Source organism: Misgurnus anguillicaudatus, chromosome 12 (assembly GCF_027580225.2).
Source record: "Misgurnus anguillicaudatus chromosome 12, ASM2758022v2, whole genome shotgun sequence".
Lineage (NCBI taxonomy): Eukaryota > Metazoa > Chordata > Actinopteri > Cypriniformes > Cobitidae > Misgurnus > Misgurnus anguillicaudatus.
Window position 1 is genome coordinate 37,388,646 of NC_073348.2, and position 19,342 is coordinate 37,407,987.

At 35.4% G+C, this 19,342-nt stretch overlaps 2 long non-coding RNA genes across 2 annotated transcripts; one reads left to right on the forward strand and one right to left on the reverse strand.

Annotated features, from left to right (window-relative positions):
* Positions 1-6: 6 nt before the first annotated feature.
* On the reverse strand, positions 7-17,598 carry LOC129446535 (uncharacterized). The gene is made up of 3 exons (XR_008645205.2): positions 17,339-17,598; positions 11,974-12,048; positions 7-202 (listed from the first exon to the last, which is right to left on the reverse strand). It is a non-coding gene; the product is annotated as an uncharacterized lncRNA (long non-coding RNA).
* On the forward strand, positions 12,440-14,330 carry LOC129446536 (uncharacterized). The gene is made up of 2 exons (XR_008645206.2): positions 12,440-13,422; positions 13,646-14,330. It is a non-coding gene; the product is annotated as an uncharacterized lncRNA (long non-coding RNA).
* Positions 17,599-19,342: the final 1,744 nt, after the last annotated feature.

A 19,342-nucleotide genomic window follows, 5' to 3' on the forward strand; every position in this document is an offset into this window, starting at 1 on the left:
ATGTAGCCATGGAAATATTTGTATTATATTATATTATATTATATTATATTATATTATATTCTTGAATCATCTGGATCTATTAGGACTCTCACAAATATTTAGATGTTGAGTTGTGAGTTTTTTTCTCATAGTGACAGATGAAGATCCAGATCAGATCCTTCCCATGATTCTTTGAGCTCGTCCTTCAATCATTCTGCCACTCCTACAAAGAAAAGAATAACAACACGTTAAACATACAGTACAAACATTTGCACAGTTAAAGGACATGTACTCAGTGCCTAATATTAAACCTTTACTTTTATTGAGTCGTTTTTTCACCCGATAAAAATAACCAATCAAGAGCTGTATGAGTAAAGATGCTCCTCATGGGCACATGTCTAAATTCCTGATGTTCTGTCATCCACTTCCGTACAAGACAGATATGTGCCTGTCAGATTTTCCTTTTCTAGTTTCGTTTTTTTGATATCTCTCTCATGTTTGATTTTCCTCCTGCTTAATTTGTTCTTCGTGAATGTCCGGTTGGCCTGTGGCTATAGGAAATTTCCTCGTACCGCTTTATGAGATGCGGAAATGTTCGTTTCTACGTTAAATTAACCCATCATTGATCATGACGCTGACTTTATATTCTCATTTTCATGATTATAAATGATTACAGCACTAATGGCTCGCATGGCTTTCATATATAGTGTGTGTGTGTATGATACTGTATAATATAATGTGTGTCTGTCTATAGTAAAGAAAAGAGTACAGTACATTCATTTCAAGGGCAACCGTGTTCCTCAAATGCCTGCAGTGCTGCGCGTAACACATTGAAAGGTATTAGTTACCTTTTTTTGTTCAGGTATGCTATTTTTAGTATTTTTTGTAAAGTGTAAGTGTGTTAGAAGGTGTCAGATATTCAGCTTTCACATGCCTTCGCCACCAAACCACAGTTGTCCTTTCATTAGAGAGCGAGATGCAAGCTCACCGTGTGATTTTGTGTGTATACCAATCTCCAAAGCAGTTTTGTTTTTTTAACATTATTGTATCATCTCTGTATATAACATGAATTACAAAGTGCTTGCAGCCTCTGTGTGTTTGTCGGGTCCTTGCTTGCTTGTTGATCAATGCATTGAGAAAGACGCAAGGTTTTTGGGATGGTTAGAGTTAAATATCAGTTGCGTATCCAAATGTTTGATTTATATTTGAGACTTTTGTTCTATTTTTTATTATGAAACACGTTTGATATATCAAGTTCAAGTCCAAATTTCAAAGTGTTAGATTTTCCAGAATAAATGAGCTAGCATCAAGTGTTACAAATATACTGATGCTTTTCAACTGTAGTTAAAGTTATTAAATAAATAAGGAGTCACTTAAAGTAAAATTGATACATAATGAATACAGATGCAAAGAAAAAGCTCCTGGGTGATTCTCACGAAACCATTGAAACACCACGGAACTAATGATTTTAGCTTTAAATTGTGTAATATAGTAAAATTAAAAAGCATCAGAATTAACACAATACTGTGTTCTACCTTGCACAATGTGTGATTTCAACATAAGAATTTATAATTGTAAATTTTATCTCATTTTCTGCTGAAATTCTCATTACCGCAATGTGTCCGGCTGTGTTTGAACATGCGTTATGTTGTAATTTAATTAAATGAACACAAAAATATTAAGAAAAAAAAATAAATGGATGTTTTGCTAAACTACTTTAGATGACAGAAAAAACATTTACTGAATATTCATGTATAATAATAATGAAGAAAAATTAGGAAAATGATGTGTCCATGCCTGATGTTCTCATCCTCCGCAACACTTTTTGAGAACAGTTTAAGCACACATACAGAATTTTAATAAAGTTTGATTTTGAGTGACCAAGCACATGGACCAGTTACTTCAAGATGGCTACCAGATAAGATAATTTTTTTACAGTTAATTTGAAATATTGTCTTGTCAGAATGCTTACACGACATTTTGATTATCATTACCGCAACAGATGCTTATTCAATGTTAATTTAATTAATAGAAGCATAATACTTTGATTTTAAATGCATGTGCAGAATCTCCAAATTATGTTCTTTCAGGTTTGTCATGTCATTTTGAAAATATGTCAGTGTTGATGTTTTCTGACTGTTGCGGTAATGAGATTTTTTAGGACTAATTTTTTAAATTATGTTACAAAAATTGTTAAATGATAAGTAAACGTTTTTAAATTAATTTTCCCATTTACTCCAGACTTTGTTTTTCAATGTCTGGTGGGAAAAAAAGTAAATGTAAGCAATTTTTACATTTTCATGCTTGACATTTTTAAAACCAAGTTTTCGTGAGAATCACCCAACTATATATTTAGTTAAAAGATAAAACTGCATTGTTTACTTGTGAATAACGATTAACCATTTAACACTTTATTTAAAATCAACAATAGCGCTTTTTTATGCGGAGGGCCTTTGGTGAAGCTTCTACCACGAATCGCCTCTTCGCATGGAGAAATCAATTGATCGCAGTCCAAAAGCATCAAATAAATTACCAGCGGCCAATGTTTTATGTTTCTGTTTATCTTCTAAACTTTATATTTGCATACGCACACATCTCCTACGCAAGCCCCTGCGACTGTAAAGATAATTTAATGTATCAATTATTCTTATGCTAATGAAGGTTACAGTTTCCCATGCTCAGTATCACAGATGGCAACACGTGCATCTTCTGTTCATTTTGTGAGCCTCACAGCTTCAAACAAAGCCCAACACAACCGGGCAACAATATTTGCATACTTTTGTCCACCTTAATCCAGCATATCGCATACAGCAATGATGTTGTGTACCAGCACACCCGTTTTAGTACACACAACATGATGTTTTCAGATCACTCTTGCTATGACATGACTATTTAAGACGTAGTTATTTATCTTATATGGGTAGTTATTTGGGAACACTTTACAATAAGGTTTTATTTATTAACATTAGTTCATAAGCTAACAATGAACAATTCTTCTACAGCATTTATTACTCTTAGTTCATGTTAAAGGAAAACACCACAGTTTTTCAATATTTTACTATGTTCTTATCTCAACTTAGAATAATTAATACATACCTATTTCTATTCAATGCGTGCACTTAATCTTTGTACAGCGTGTCGTGAATGTGTTAGCATTTAGCCTAGCCCCATTCATTGCTTAGGATCCAAACAGGGATGAATTTAGAATCCACCAAACACTTCCATGTTTTCCCTATTTAAAGACATGTGTAGTTACATGAGTAAGTATGGTGGCACAAAATTAAACGTGGGGATTTTCTAAGCGGACAAAAAATTTGTTTTATAATAATATCGACAGAAGTTTGAGCGAGAAAAGGGGGTAGTCAGGAGTGATGGTGTTCGAAGTGCTGCAAAAAGTGCTCCTCCGCCATACAATATAGTTCTCATTTTTTATCCACCTAAAAAATCGCCACGTTTTATTCTGTCTCACCATACTTACTTGTGTAACTACTCATGTAAATAGGGAAACCTGGAAGTTTTTGGTGGCTTCTAAATTCATCCCGGTTTGGATCCTAAGGAATGAATGGGGCTAGGCTAAATGCTAACACATTCATGAAGCGCTGTACAAAGATTAAGTGCACGCATTGAAAAAAGATAGTATTAATTCGACTTAGTTGAGGTAAGAACATAGTAAAATATTGAAAAACTGTGGTGTTTTCCTTTAATTTCAGTAAGGATGCACTGAAAGTTCAGCAACCTAAACCTTTCGGCCGAAAATAGCATCTTTCTCTGAAACTTAAAATGCATCTACGCTAGTTGCTATTTGATCGCATCATCAAAAACAAGCCAGTAACCACACCTTAAACATTGGGGGGACACTAACATTAAGGGCTATATGTACACTGTAAAAAATACTTTGCTGCCTTAAAAATTTTTGTTGAATCAACTCGGATTTACAAGTCATTTCAACTTACTATTACTTATCTTGACTAGAGATGAGTTGTTATAACTACAGGTGAGTTGTTATAACTTATAAAATTAAGTTGACTTTCCTCAACTATATTTTATAAGTTGTGACAATTCATCTCTGTTGACATGACTTGTAAGTCTTAGTTGATCAAAAATTTTTAAGGCAGTGTCTATTATAGTTACGGCCATTTTTAAAATGTTTTTGTTCTGTTAAATTTAGTCTGTCTTTTACTTATTCAAACACCAAAAAAGCTTTTTTTGCTATTTTCGACTGAATAGTATTTGATTTGTTGCATCCCTAAAATGTAAGCATTTATTAATAATTTATTTTAAATCAAAAGTTGTAACTGTTAACTTTAGTTAATGCACTAAAGTATGCCCTAAACTAACATGAATAATTGTATTGGCATTAAAAAAGATTAATTCATGCAGAAAATCTCAACGGTATCGCATAGCAATTTGTACATACTGTATTTTACGAGGTGGCTAATTCGTATTAATTCATACGACCACATTTGTACATTTTGTATGGTTTGCTTTTGCCTGTGTTTTTGGAGTTAGGGGTGGAATTTTGTTATTGTTTTTTTTTATGATAATCGTATGTTTTTGTACGATTCACTTCGTATGAATTCATACAAAATAGCCGTCTCGTTAAATACGTATGAATTCTCATGAGATCAGGCTGAAAATCTTATATTGCTCATTGTTAATTCATGTTAACTAATGCCTTTACTAATGTTAACGAATACAACGTTATTGTACAGTGTTGTTATTTTTGTTATTTAAGACATTAGCTTAAATGAAATTTGATTATTCCCATTTTTACTAAGTTTAATTATGATTATATGATTGTATCCAGACTTTTTTTAAAGATAATAATAATAATAATAATAATTGATCATTTTCATGTTTTGTTCCTGACTTCTAATTGTGCTGGTTTTGCTGTATTACTTCCAAAATCGAATGTGAAATATTCCTACTATACCTCATATCACCAACTTCACATCAATTTTCAAGTTGTAAATTCGACTTTAAGTGCATTCCTGTTGTTATTTTTCAAGGAATGACCAAATAAGTTAAACAGATCTATCATAAACAACAGACTTCCAAACTATGATGGGGTCCTATATAGTCATCATTACACTTTATTCTACTGTTTGCTTCATAATTTGGTAAGACCACTGTAACTCCAAGCCTTACACCAAGTTCAGCTAAGCTCATATTAAGCCATTAGAGAGAGTATTATCTGAGACCAACCAACCTCAAAATTCCTTTAACAATGAAGCTAATCACAAACCACAGCACAGACGTCTCTTACTCTCAGCTCCGTCCCGTCCTAATAGCTCGGGGTGGCAGATGCTTCCCCTTTTCCCATTTCACACACTAGCTGAAATTTATCCCCAAAAGAACGCCAAGTTGTACACCCAAGGTGCTGTCGGGGTGAGATAACAGATATGGCACACAATGAAGCAATAGTAGGAGCGTCCATCTTCCCACATGCAAAATACTGGATGAATACCGGATCGAAATTTCCCAGATTTTAAAACGAACAAAAGACCCCCATTTTCGGCACATACATGCTCATTAAAGGGACGTATAGAGGCTGTGTCATTATGACTTAAGGAGAGATTTCATGTCGGCTGTGTCTTACTATTATGTAAAATTAGGCGGTCGCGGGAACAGCAAGATGAAAGTGTTTGGGGGGAAATTATCCTTGTGCCAAACTTGCCGCTTTCTAATTACAGTAACATTTTCCTTCCTTCATGGGAGGGCCACAAAGTGTCAGATGAATCTCTCTTGCTCTCTCTCTCTCTCTCTCTTGCTCTCTCTCTCTCTCTCTCTCTCTCTCTCTCTCGCTCGATTTTTTGGAATATATGTTGAAATAAACTAAGCCAATGAATACTTATCTGACTGTCTAATTGAACGACAGCTAGATCTGTTTTCTTTTATATTAAACAAATAAACATGAACTGTGTTTTTCAAATTAGCATCTTTTTGAACGTGGTCAAATTTATAGTTAGTCACTTCATTTCATGTCTTTGAATTGTTGTAAGTGGGGCTGCAACAACTAATAGATAAAATCGATAAAAATCAATAATGACATTCGTTGTAACGAATGAGTTAATTAATCGTTGGCAAAATTTCCTCAGCACATCACTAAAGACTCATTTCGGGGTTTTTTTATTTATATTTTGTAGTTTTAAAGATATTTTACTACATTAAAGTTGCACAAACTTTATTTATTTCATCTAGCTATAAGTGAAAAATCACATTTAGTAAATATTTATGTTTTTATCCGTTTAGGCGATTAATCGGAAAAATAATCGCTCGATTAATCGATTATGAAAATAATCAATTATGAAAATGATCGTTAGTTGCAGCCCGTAATTATAAGCATAGTATTCCAAAAATCATTTTATTCACCCTCACGCATATGATTTGTTTAATCTGTGAAGCACAAAATGCCAAATTTAAGCGACTGACAGCATCAGTAATCGTTCATAGAGAGTCAGTGAAAGTGAAGCTGTCAGTCCCTATAACATTCTGCCTAACATCTCATTTTGTATTTTACAGAAGAAAAAAATCATAGGGATTTGAAACAACACCCCAGTCAATTAAATTATACTGATTTTTTCATTTAAAGTACAGCCTGAAGTAAAAGAGTTTGTTTTTCTATTTTTTTTTGACTATATGTTAAAATAAACTAAGCCAGTGAATACTTGTTATCTTACGGTATAATTGAACGACAGCTATCTATTTTCTTTGATATTAAACAAATAAACATGAACTGTTTTTTCAAATTAGTATCTTTTTGAACGTGATCAAATTTATATTTAGTCACGTCATTTCATGTCTTTGTTATAAGTGGGGCTGCAACAACTGAATAGATCAAATCTTAAAAAATCGATAATGACATTAGTTGTCAACTAATTTCATTAGCGATTAGTTGGTCTGTGACGTCACATGCTCACGCACCACCAACGAGTTAATTAATCGGTGGCAAAATTTCCTTAGCACATCTCTAAAGACTCATTTTGACTCATATTCTTAAAATATCAAAAATATTATATTAGTAAAACTCTGTACTAGTGGCTTTTGCACTTTTATACACGTGAATACCCTAATGTAGTGCTTTATTTAGCTATAAGTGAAAAATCAGTGAGTAAATATGTATGTTTTTATTCGATTAATCAATTAATCGAAAAAATAATCGCTCGATTAATCGATTATGAAAATAATAGTTATAAGCATAGTATTCCAAAAAAGCACTTTATTCACCCTCGGCCATATGATTTCTTTCATCTGTGAACCGCAAAATGCCGAATGTAAGCGACCGACAGCATCAGTCACCGTTCATAAAGAGTCCAAGAAAGTGAAGCTGTCAGTCCCTATAACATTCTGCGTAACATCTCGTTTTGTATTTTACAGAAGAGAAAAATCATAGGGATTTGAAACAACACCCGAGTGAATTAAATGACAGATCTTTTATTTTTGGGTGACTTTAAGCAAACCTTTGACAGGTGCAGGGGAATAAGCTTACAGACAAATTCTGATCAGACAGCTAGGATTTTGATAATTATTGTCATATCATTTGATGCGCAATTTGATGCTTTATGCTTTTCACCTACACTATCTGACGTATTGATACAGGACAAAGATGGCTCTCTAACTGACATTCTGTCATTCTGTCCTGTCGCAAACCTTTACCTCATCCCGAACGAGTCTTTCGCGAGCCTTTGACGTGAAGATGTCATGACAGGCCTGGCATTTTTCTCCTTCTCCTAGCCCGTGGCCAAAAGGCTTTGTGGCACAGGGACTGTGAGAGCCCTGCGTCTCCCCCTCCGCCCGGCTTTACCCCTCCGGTTCCCATCCGCTTCCGAAGCCCTTAACAGCTCGAGCCGAGAGCTTGAAACCCCCAGCACACCCTCATGAGAGACCCGGGGACAATGCTGGTATTGTTTGGTACCTCAGTCCAAGAACAATGGATGGTTACCCAAGCAGTTGTCCGGCCCAAACTCAGCCGTTGAGTACTGTTGGGTCTCCTGATTAACTTTGCTCCTCGCTCCGGCACAATGAGCCCTTTGACTGGGCCACCCCAAACCCCCTCCGATTTGTCTTCCCTTTCCATTGACACTCCTAACGCAGAACTCCATCATGGGACCTGAGAGAGAGCACCGTCTCACGTACAGCTGAAATATCCACTTAATGGCTACGGCGGAAATGCATTAACAGATGACAAAGAGCTGTCCTTTCCTGTCGCATTTGCGTGGATGTGTTCGCGAATCTGTTTACAAAATTACTTCTTATCGATGTTTCGGCAAATATGTGCCGACTCGATGAATATGCATTAATAAGCTCAGGGGTCGTAATTCTTGCTAATATGAGATAATGCTTGTGGGAGAAAATGTATGCCTACATAGTAGTGTACTTTGTTATTCAGTGCACCTTTAAAAGATAAACTATACCAAGAAACTAATCATTGGCACCAAATATAAAAAAATGCATTTCCTAATGGAAATAAGATAAATAAATACTAGACAATCTGTACATGGCAACCATCGACACTTGCATGCCTTATAGATCTTCTTTGTACCCGTTTAATACACTTAAGATCATATAACAGCCCTAAAATGTAATATTTATGTTATTTATGAGCACTGCGGGTTACGTTGGTTACATATGTTTCTGTGCAAGTAAATATTTTCACGCGCCTGCGTTCAGTCACTGATTTACATGCAGACGTTCACATAACGCATTTCAGATGTAAATCCCCGGGTGAAATGCTAAAGTAATCCTGGTATTATAGAGCATGTAAATTTTACTTCAGCTGAGCAGCAGTTTGAACACAGACTGGCACACAGAAACCTCATGCACCCCCTTCACAACATCCATGTGCTTTATTAAGAACCACCCTTAATTTGTGTGCATATAAAAAAAATAATCTAATAACAAAATGTCAATGCATATCAAATCTGCATAATGTTAAGAACATTTAGTGAAAAATAACCTTGATATCTGTGATATTAGTAAAGTCATGTCAAAGATTGAGTAAAATCAAACTTTCTCATCATTAGATTATTTGACTTTAGCCTGGATTTCACAGACAGGTCATAAATGTTTGCTATGCTTGTTTCAAAATTTTGGGTTTATATATTAATGCATATCGGCAAATCAGTCTATTAGCTAAAAATAAATCACAAGGGTGTTCACGAGATCTGCACCAAAATTATATAGCATGTGTGTAATTTGTGCATTCATAAATGTGTGATCTATATCTAACAATTTCACTGACTACACCTGTAACACGTAACAATAGGTTGTATTTATTAACAGTAGTTAATGCATTAGCTAACAATGAGCGATATTTCAACAGCATTACATCATTTATGTAAATTTCAGTATTTATATATATATATATATATATATATATATATATATATATATATATATATATATATATATATATATATATATATATATATATATAATATTTATTTATTTATTTATAGTAATATATATATATATATATATATATATGAAGAGTTTCGTTGCAAAACGAGATGACCACCCTTTTTTTTATTGTTCAGAAATCTTGTTTTATAGGTTGTGCAGTCCAATTGATTTCAATGCAACTGCAGTTGGTTTGTTTTGATTTAAATCTTCATAACTTAAGAAATACAGCTGAGTAGCACCATAAAACAAAATAATAAGATGATAACATAATAATAAACATGTTTTGACAAAAATGTAAAAAAATTGATTTATCTCGTTTTGCATAAATCTTCATATATATATATATATAGATAGATATATAGATAGATAGATAGATAGATAGATAGATAGATAGATAGATAGATAGATAGATAGATAGATAGATAGATAGATAGATAGATAGATATAGATATAGATATAGATATAGATATATATTACTATAAATAAATAAATATATACAAAAAATAAATAAATACATATGCATACATACATACATACATATGTGCACTGTAAAACATTTCTGTAGAAATTACAGTATTACTGGGTATTATTACAACTAGCTACCAGTAACTTACTGTAGATTTTACATTTATGTTATTTACTGGCAACAGTTTGTACAAAATTAAATGAACATGAAATATTTTCAGTCTTTATCTTGTACAGTAAGTTACTGGCAACCAGCTGCATAATTACAGCTATTTTTTTACAGTGTATATTTAACTCTCAATGCACAATGAACTTGAACAATTGTATTGACATTAACTAGCAAAGCTTAAAAAAAGCTGAAAATTTATATTGCCCATTGTTAGTTCAATGCATCCACTAATGTTAACAAATACAACCTTATTAATTTATGGTAAAGCCCATTTAGGATTAAATCTGGTTTATGTTTCGTATTGGAATAACCAGTAGTGATGCAGCAGGCCGTTCGTGCCAGCAGCATTGCGGCACACAGACGTACACCGCATGCCCCTCAACATCAATGTGCATTGGGTCCAAAGCTGCTCTACATCCAGGCTTCAATATTCAGATGAGGCCCGAGCAGATTAATAAATCATTAAGGGTGTCCTGGATATAACGGCCTCGTTCACACGCTCTCCGGACAGTGTGTGTCTGCTGCGAGCGATGCATTAGACATGCAAGAATGTTAATGTCGACACGCATTATAAGACGCTCGTGAGGCGTCTGTCTGCACGCTGGGCCTTTGCGCATCTCGCCATATTGTGTCTGAGTGAGAAGCCCCTCTTGTCTGGATCACAAGAGCTGTTTTTTTGTCTCTGTGCACGGCTTAGTGTTCTAGGGGTTCACAGACGTACATGATGGACGTGAAGTCTGCATATTAATGCATGATACATGTTAAATTTATCATGCAAAGTAAAAAGTATTGATTATATATATATATATATATATATATATATATATATATATATATATATATATATATATATATATATATATATATATATATATATAATTTTTTTTTTTTTACATATAGCATATAGCTTGGAAGACATTTTCTTTAAAATATATATCTCTTTATATTTAATTTTTTAATTTAAAAATGTTGGATTATTAGCACCTGTTTTTCTTTTTCTGCTCCATTCAAAGCATTTTGTATCGCGGTTTACCCGGCACTTTAAGTACACCGCGGGGGGGATGATTGCATCACAAAGGAAAGCACCACATCCATACCCCTATTTTGGCTTTGCAATTTGCATGCATTTGCATGATTTTATTATGCACATGCCTTTTGTTCCCTGGGTGGGAACGGCGAAAAAAAGAGACTGTGTGAATCTATCCCACGTGCAAAAAACACATTTACGCTTGGACACCGCCAAGATAAAAAAAGCTGAGCTGCTAATATTTGCACAGCGGTGCATATTTAGCAACAATCAGCAAGATGTTGAGAAAAACGAACGCATTTATTATTGTTTTGTTTTACCTGTGGTTGTAATTTTTTCATGCTGTTTTATTAGATCATTTTGCCGTGCACACACACATTTTCATCTTCATGTAAATGCACGCTTTCATAATAATACTGATAAAAGAAACATAATCGATAAATCTTTAGGGTTTGTTAGCATAAAGAACTTCAACAGGCATCTAATGTGACGGTCCGATTCTGTGGGGTTGATTTGAAGAAATAGGTCAGGGGTTTAATGTTGCCTTTGGCCTGGTTTTATACCACCCTGCTTCAAACACACACACACATGCACACACACACTCCATCACTGGTGTGTATTCTAGCTTTCTTAAAAGCATGCTAATTCTAGTGCAATGGGTCATGATGCTGTAAACAAGCAAATCACATCATAAGTGTGTGAAAATTATCTTTACAAAATCCCTTTTTGTGCCTTTTCGCGGTTTGCTTGCCTTATTTCTTGTGCATGTGCATGCATGTCATTACGCTAAGCTTTGTGCATATAGATTTTGTTTTTCAATGCACTCGCCAAAACAAATCTAAATATTTTTATTTACAAGCGTGCATGCATGTCTATGAATGATCCACAGAGAATACACATCTCTGTTTTTACCCTGTGGCATTGCACTCACCTCGAGTTACATCAGCCTCGTGAGGCAACACTGCCTTCGCATCCTCCTGCGGGCGAGTCAGAGATTCAGCGGCCCCTAACACACACACACACACACACACACACACAGAGAGAGAGAGAGAGAAAGAGAGAGAGAGAGATTTCAGATTACACTGAGAATAAAAGCAGATTATTACATCCACTGTTCACTATTTTAGATTTCAGGCTAAATGGATTGGGTACATGTAGTGACCTATCTGGTTTTTAATATAGAGATATCATTTATATGTTTGTATGGTTAATGTTTTGAAATATGTAATTGTATTCATGCATTATAATCTCATAGACATGAGTAAAGCTCTTGTACTTTTAACATGCAGTATAGTTTGACATCTAAAGCAGTGTTTCTCAATCAAGGGGCCACAGTGGGGCCTTAACAAATTTCAAAATTGTTCACTATAGGATAAAACAAGCAAATATACATATATCTGTCTTGCCATGATGTAGTATATTTTATTTGGTGGAAATCGTGAATGGGTGGGCCTTCAAATATTGTTGTGGGCAATATGGGATCGATGGAATAAGTGTTAATGCAAAATGAATGCATAAATGCTCACCAAGATCGGTTGCACATTATATCGCATGAATATCTTCAATGTGAATTAATAATTAATTGCATTTTTCTTGCCCGCCATTAATCAGTAATTCTACCGCTCATTTCGTATGCATACCACCAATGTGATATTTCAAAAGTAATCCGGACTCCTTTCATCGCTCTTATTGTGCTGTGAAATGTTGGGCATGTTTGAATGCGTGCATGAAAAAAAACCTCTCCAAGCACTTCAAGACTTTACAAAAATGAATGCATTTGATGTACGTTTCAATGATTGGTCAAAACGCACAATGTTTATTTGTCGTCAGCATCGGAAAGCAGACGACGCCAAAGTGGTTTTTACACGTCGAATCAAAACACGAGGCTCGGGACGTTCATCAAAACCAGATCTCCTGAGAATCTGCAGGCTGCGTGATTACAACCAATCAGACACTGGAGCTCAAGGTGCTAAACCAATGAAAACGGTGCTAATTAGAAAATTGGTATTCATGGTAACGGGCAGTCATTGTGCTGTGACATATGCAAAGCGCGCAATGTGTGTGTGCCAGCAGACATTTTGGGATTGCCCTCTCAGTCTCCGCTGCCAAAGCCTTAAGATGGTGGCAAACAGGAGACACTGCATCTACGGTGGACAATGACGTGCTTGGAGATGCCCGAGTATCATAGATGGGAAATTGAAATGAGCGTACTTTATTCATCACTCAGCAGCATATAGATCATAATTGTTTACATTTTTTCAAAAGATAATGATTTTATATTTGATTTTCTGATGATGCTTTGATACCAATTTTTCATTTATAGACCATGCATCAAGGATCAAAGATAACATTCTCTGCCAACAACAAAAGAGGAAACCAGGTCTTTATGTCTCTCCATCAAAATGCCAAAGTCTTGATTTTATTAATGACCCCACTCAACATTTATTAAGTACAAAGTCATTTGCTAGTCTCACTATCAGCTGTTGTAAAACATATATATTTGCATTATTCCTTAATGTATGTGGCCAAATGACTGTAATAAACACAAAGGACTGAAACTAAAATACAGTAACACATGGTTTTTCTCATTACATTTATTGCAGCCAAGACGACACACTGGCACCTTCGGCCCATATGGAGACGGCTCGCCTCATCATCTCCATGGAAACTCCAATCACCGCACGATCTCATCGCACATGATGGCTTTGCCAAAAGGAGGTGGGCACATCATAACCCAAGCTTTAGGTTAATTAACCGAAATTCATTGTGAACGTCTGCCTCTCACTGCTAAATGATTTACAGCATCTTTACGTTGAGGTGTCGGAATGGTGCGCGGACAAAGTGGCCTAATTTCAGTGATTATATTTTTGAAGTCGTTCATTACTGCTTATTATGGTCAATGGGGGATTTTTTGGACCACGGGTCCTCACAGTGGGGCTGTGAGATGTCTGGCAGGTAGCAGGCAGAGAGCTCTAAATGATGAATTTTGTATTTTGTCAGAGGTCGTTATATTTTGTTGTAATGCCAGGTATTTCACATCCTCCTTGTACAGTAGCTATAGAGGTTTTAAACAGATATGGGATCTTCTTTAAACATTGTACTATATCTTTTTGACATTTTGTTTAATATTGTAAACAAGAGTGGTGGTATTGCATGTTTTGTAATGAATAATACCTTTAAAAAACACACACTTAATATTTAAATGCATCGTCTGTGGCACCATACAATTTATTTACACACATAATTTGAATGCAGTGAAAGTTTCCATTAAACATCTAGGAAAGCATATCATGTATTTAAATTCAGTATATATTTTCTTCACGTCTTTGTCATTTTTTTGTTAAACCCAGGTCCTCTTAACTTGACCCCATAGTGTCCAGGTTGACCTGTCTGGCCCCCTCACGAAGTTCAGGGCTCAGTGCTTCATGGTCAAATTCAAGTTCATTTTCAACACCAAAGTGATTTCATATTCATTATTTTAAAAACAAAAACTTGCCTGTTAGTACACAATGTCACCAAATGTTTTATCCATAGCTACACATGTTAAAGTATTAGCCAGTGACGTCAGAAAGTGTCATCTAAGCAGGAAATATGGCTACAATGACAAAGATTTACAAGTCTATATAGGCATATTTCTAATGTACAAGCATTGTTTAAATGGTGGGTGCATGTGTAAGAGAAAGAGAGACCCTAAATCAGGGCTGTGGGGTCTCTATGTTGGCCTACATCAGGATTGTTTACGAGTAGCCTGTTAATTTATTTCTTGATTTTTACATTCCCATCACACACACACGCTCTCCAACATCAGCCATTCACTTGCTGTCTGCTGTTCCACCCTCCACAGTGATGCAGATGAGCAGGGTGCACTTGAGCCCCCCCTCACGAGGCTGTCTGTCATATTCTGCCCCAGACAAGACATTGCCCACTTGCCCTCGAGCGTGGGAATGGGGGTCCACGGGCGTTCACATCATCTCCCCCACGTGCGCTCGAGCGCATCAATTAACGATGAGTTTCTGTGCCAATCCGTCCCCGTTCCCTCCACCATCCCATTATGTTCCAATTATTTCATTTGAGGAGCTTCAGTAAGTCCACTGAACAGAGTCAACGATACTTCACAGACACACGTGGGTACCAAAACGCTCCACACAAACTTGAGGCTTTGTCCTTTTCGTGTACTTTATTTTTTTATCATGCATTCTGTTGTCCAAGCTTTATAAATAATATTATTACGCGTTTATAATTATTAAGCAATATTTCATTAAAACACAGCTACATGTATTTATAAATCCACGTTGCGATGCTGATAGAAGCGGTTTTTACTTTCGGTTATCTAGCTTTATGACGACCAGCACACTCATACAGCTAGATAACCAAAGACAACAACACGCCCCCAACCTTATGTGTCACCGGCAGCACAACATGCGCAAAAACCCATTTGATCCAAAATTACTCCAAAGTCGCCCAATGCACGTAATTAGTTTCATGCAAAATATGGAAAGTTCCTCGGCGCGTTCCGTCCTTCATCTCGGGCTCCTGTAAAAACGAGGTCGATTGGGTCCAACTTTGCTCCTGTGTGTAATTTGACAACTTCTTAATTGAAGCGCGAAGTCAAATGATGACGATCAACCTAAAAAGACGCGAGCCTGCAACATCCATCGATATCAGAGAGAATGCGTTTATTCCAGTCTGAGGTTGGCTGGATTTACAGTGCGGTACGCATGAAATCCTGCGTATCCAGGCAAGAGAATAAACGGAAACGCAGCAAAAAACGCAGGGCATAAAAAAGGCGTTTATCAAAGAGCAACAGCTGTATAGTAAACACGTGCCTGCTTTGTCTTTGCCTTAAAACATCGCCATTACGGGATGCGTAAAACGCGCGCAGGTTTGATCTGGAGGCATTTGGCCCGATTGCTCAGGGTAACAAAGTGCAGTTGAGCATCATGACGTCCTTATGGCACACTGCCTGTGACGTCCTCACCGATGACAGAATTGACGCACTCGGTGGGGTTCAACCCTGTGACCAAAAAGCCGCACAAAACTCGCGAGGTCAGAGGTCGCCATGAATGTAAATGTTCACTATTTGAGGCGCGCATCGGTGAGAAACTTTTTTTTTGCAGCGTTTAATTATGATTTTGGACCCACTGTACCTCTTTATTTTTTGCATTTTTAAGATTGTTTGGTCTGTCTAATCTAAAGAGTTAAAGTTAGTTTGTTTTACAAAGTTTCAAAACAGATTAAATGGCATCATATCAAAATTATGAATTAGTCTTTAAACCTTAAATTTCAGAAATGATAACAATCATGCTGGAACTTCAACATGCCTTCAGAATTATCAAGTTACACTGAATTTAAGTATTTTTGCGCCATAAATATATTTATTTTTATGCGTTTTTGAAGAAGCAGTAGACAAAAATCACTCAGTTGCATTTACACCCTTAAATTGTCATAAGCACAAAAACATCGGAACTGAGAACAATAACAATACAAAACATTAGCCTGGTACATTTTCCCCATGCTAAATATTAAATTAGTCCTCCACACACAATCGACACTTAAACATTTAGCCTTTATAAATTATTTAGATTTGTAAAATCTAAACCAGAAAATATGAATAGTTTCTTCAGATATATGCATGGCAAAAATTCAGGCATCTTTTTCATCAAGCAAAGCTACTTTTCCTTCAGCTTTTAAATTGACCTGTAAATCAATTAATGCTTGCCTTTAAAAATCATTTAAATCTCCTAACAGGTTGCCTATTAGTTGTTTTACAGTACCATAAAATAATACTCGTTATCAGGGATCATTTGTGGTAGCTGTTAATTTAACCATCCTGAAGCAATTAACCACTTACGTGTCCTGCGTGACGTCACGCCCAAGAGAACAATTAACACTTGTGTATCCATCATCATTTTCTGCACACTCCATACAGCCCATTGACTTAAAGGCCAATGAAACGTTTGTTAATACATTATTTATTAATATGAACCATAATGTCCTTCAGAGTATTAAAAAGATGATCTATTTTGATATGAAAATATTTAAAAATATTTATTAAGGATAATAAGGTGGAAAAATAAGAAATAAGGCCAAGATCGGTTAATTCATTATATTAGAAAGTGAACCTTTATGTTTATTAACCGACAATTTTGCTTTTCATGCCAAGGACTCAGTTATACAAAATAATTATTAAGCTATGCTACTACTGTTTTTTTTAAATCCACCAAACTAAATAAAACTGCACTACTTTCATGTGACATGTAATTAAAAATAATGAATAATAAACATAAAGCACTTACATGGTTCTTGGGCTCCTCGTGGCATTAAAAGATCTCATACTGTAGGTCGCCAATCATCTGGATATGAAATAGATAGACGGGCATCCTCGATTAAACATCAAATCCACGGAATCCTTCCACGTTTTTGCTAAAGATGCATTTGGCATCATGTTTTAAAAAATAAATGTATTCCAACCACTTGATGTTACAAGAAGAGAAGTTTGTCATCACATACTGTAGCTGCCCGTGCGCGAGAGCAAATGCGAAGTGCAGCGCGCGCCCTGCAAGTTTGGGTGGGTTTTGGAAAAGGGGGGCATGGTCGATTCACGATCCACCCCTTCAACCTCTGCATTATGCGTGCAATGAAATTAATATTATATTGCATAAAGTTGTACAAATTTCCCTTTAGGACATTTTAAAGAGAGTTTGACAGTGAGCTCTTCGTGGTACCAAATGCGATATTAATGTCACCATAGGTGAGTTAAAGTGAGTTACCTGAATTCTGACGAGTGCAAAAATGTGTGAGGAAGGATAATAGATTTGCTTGTGTGATCACACCATTTTAACATCTAATATTCTCTTTTGCGCATCCGTTTATTTTTTCTCAAATACACATTTTTCTAAAACGTGCATGTAAAGTTAAAAAAAAAATCATATAGTAGACTTAAAATAGTCAAATATAATGATTTTCTGTTATTTCTACACTCATTTGATACAGGACTAGAGTGGGTCACGTTCAATGACGTAGTCTTGTTTGTTACGCGCAGCCATATTTAGATACACTGAGGAAATTAGTGATGCTCAATATGCAAATCAAGCCATAATGACTCCACCATAGCCTCGAAACAATGTCTCGTCCAAAATTAGCACATTTTGCATGAGGATGGATGTTGATCAGCGAGTTTGATTTCTAAAGAAACCCAGATATTGTGGATTTTAATGCCGTTGGAGGAAGGACGTGGACAATGATTGTGAAAAAATTAAGGCTTGTAATGAGATGGTTGATGTGGCTTTGTGTTTGTCACCAGGCAGAATAACCATATACTGTAGATTTCCTCTCAGGAGCTCCTCTGAATTTAGGTTTTGCACTTAAAAGTTTTTTTCTTCTGATGGTGAGTAGTTTGATTAAAGTAAATAATTTAGCAAATTATAAATAATGATGCGTAACCATATTTCAGCACGTTTAACATTTTTTATATTTTTAACTGGAATGCTAAACATAAATGTCAAGTTTTATTGTTTAACATTTTGGCATTAAAATACTACATTTTGTCGAAAACATTCGTTTTTTAGGTCTTAACCAACAAAGTCGGGTTTTAAACGTATTTTAATAAATGCTAACCAAATATATTTTGTTTAAACAAGTGTGAAAACTGAGTATTTAATTCAATAAAATGTGTAAAAACTTACCTGATCATCATTATTGATCTAGGCTATAATGTGCCTTCATTGTACCTCCAGACATCAGGACTGAATGTGTTAAAAAGTCGATGGAAAATCTCATATAGATGTTGTTTTACGCATGTCCAAATTAGCTCGTTATGTGGATGCTTTGTAAGAGACTCGTGAGATGATATTTCAACAACAGTTTAAACAGTTTATGCAAAAGTAATTATTGGTCACATCACAAGAGTTTATATAAAATAGAGAGAGACGCGCAATGGTCCAAAAATATATTAAACAATGCTTGGCACACTTGTATAGAGTTTGTGATGCAAAACAAAGGCTAATAAATAAACCAGTTTAGTCAATGTGTGTTGTTTCGTTGCAGATTTTTGGACATTCGTATTAAAGAGAAAATCGTATAACAACCCTACTTACAATCTCACCCCACCCTTTCTATCAGACACACAAAAATGGTTTTGTTCAAACTGAAAACCAAATTAAAGCCAGTAAAATATATGCTTTAGTTCAGAGTCCCTTACTGTATTTTACTGAGATAAAATACGCTTAGTTACTCGTAGAAATGCATAATGGGGACTCACACAAAAAAAAATTGGTTAAACGTGTGTGCTTAAGCTGTTC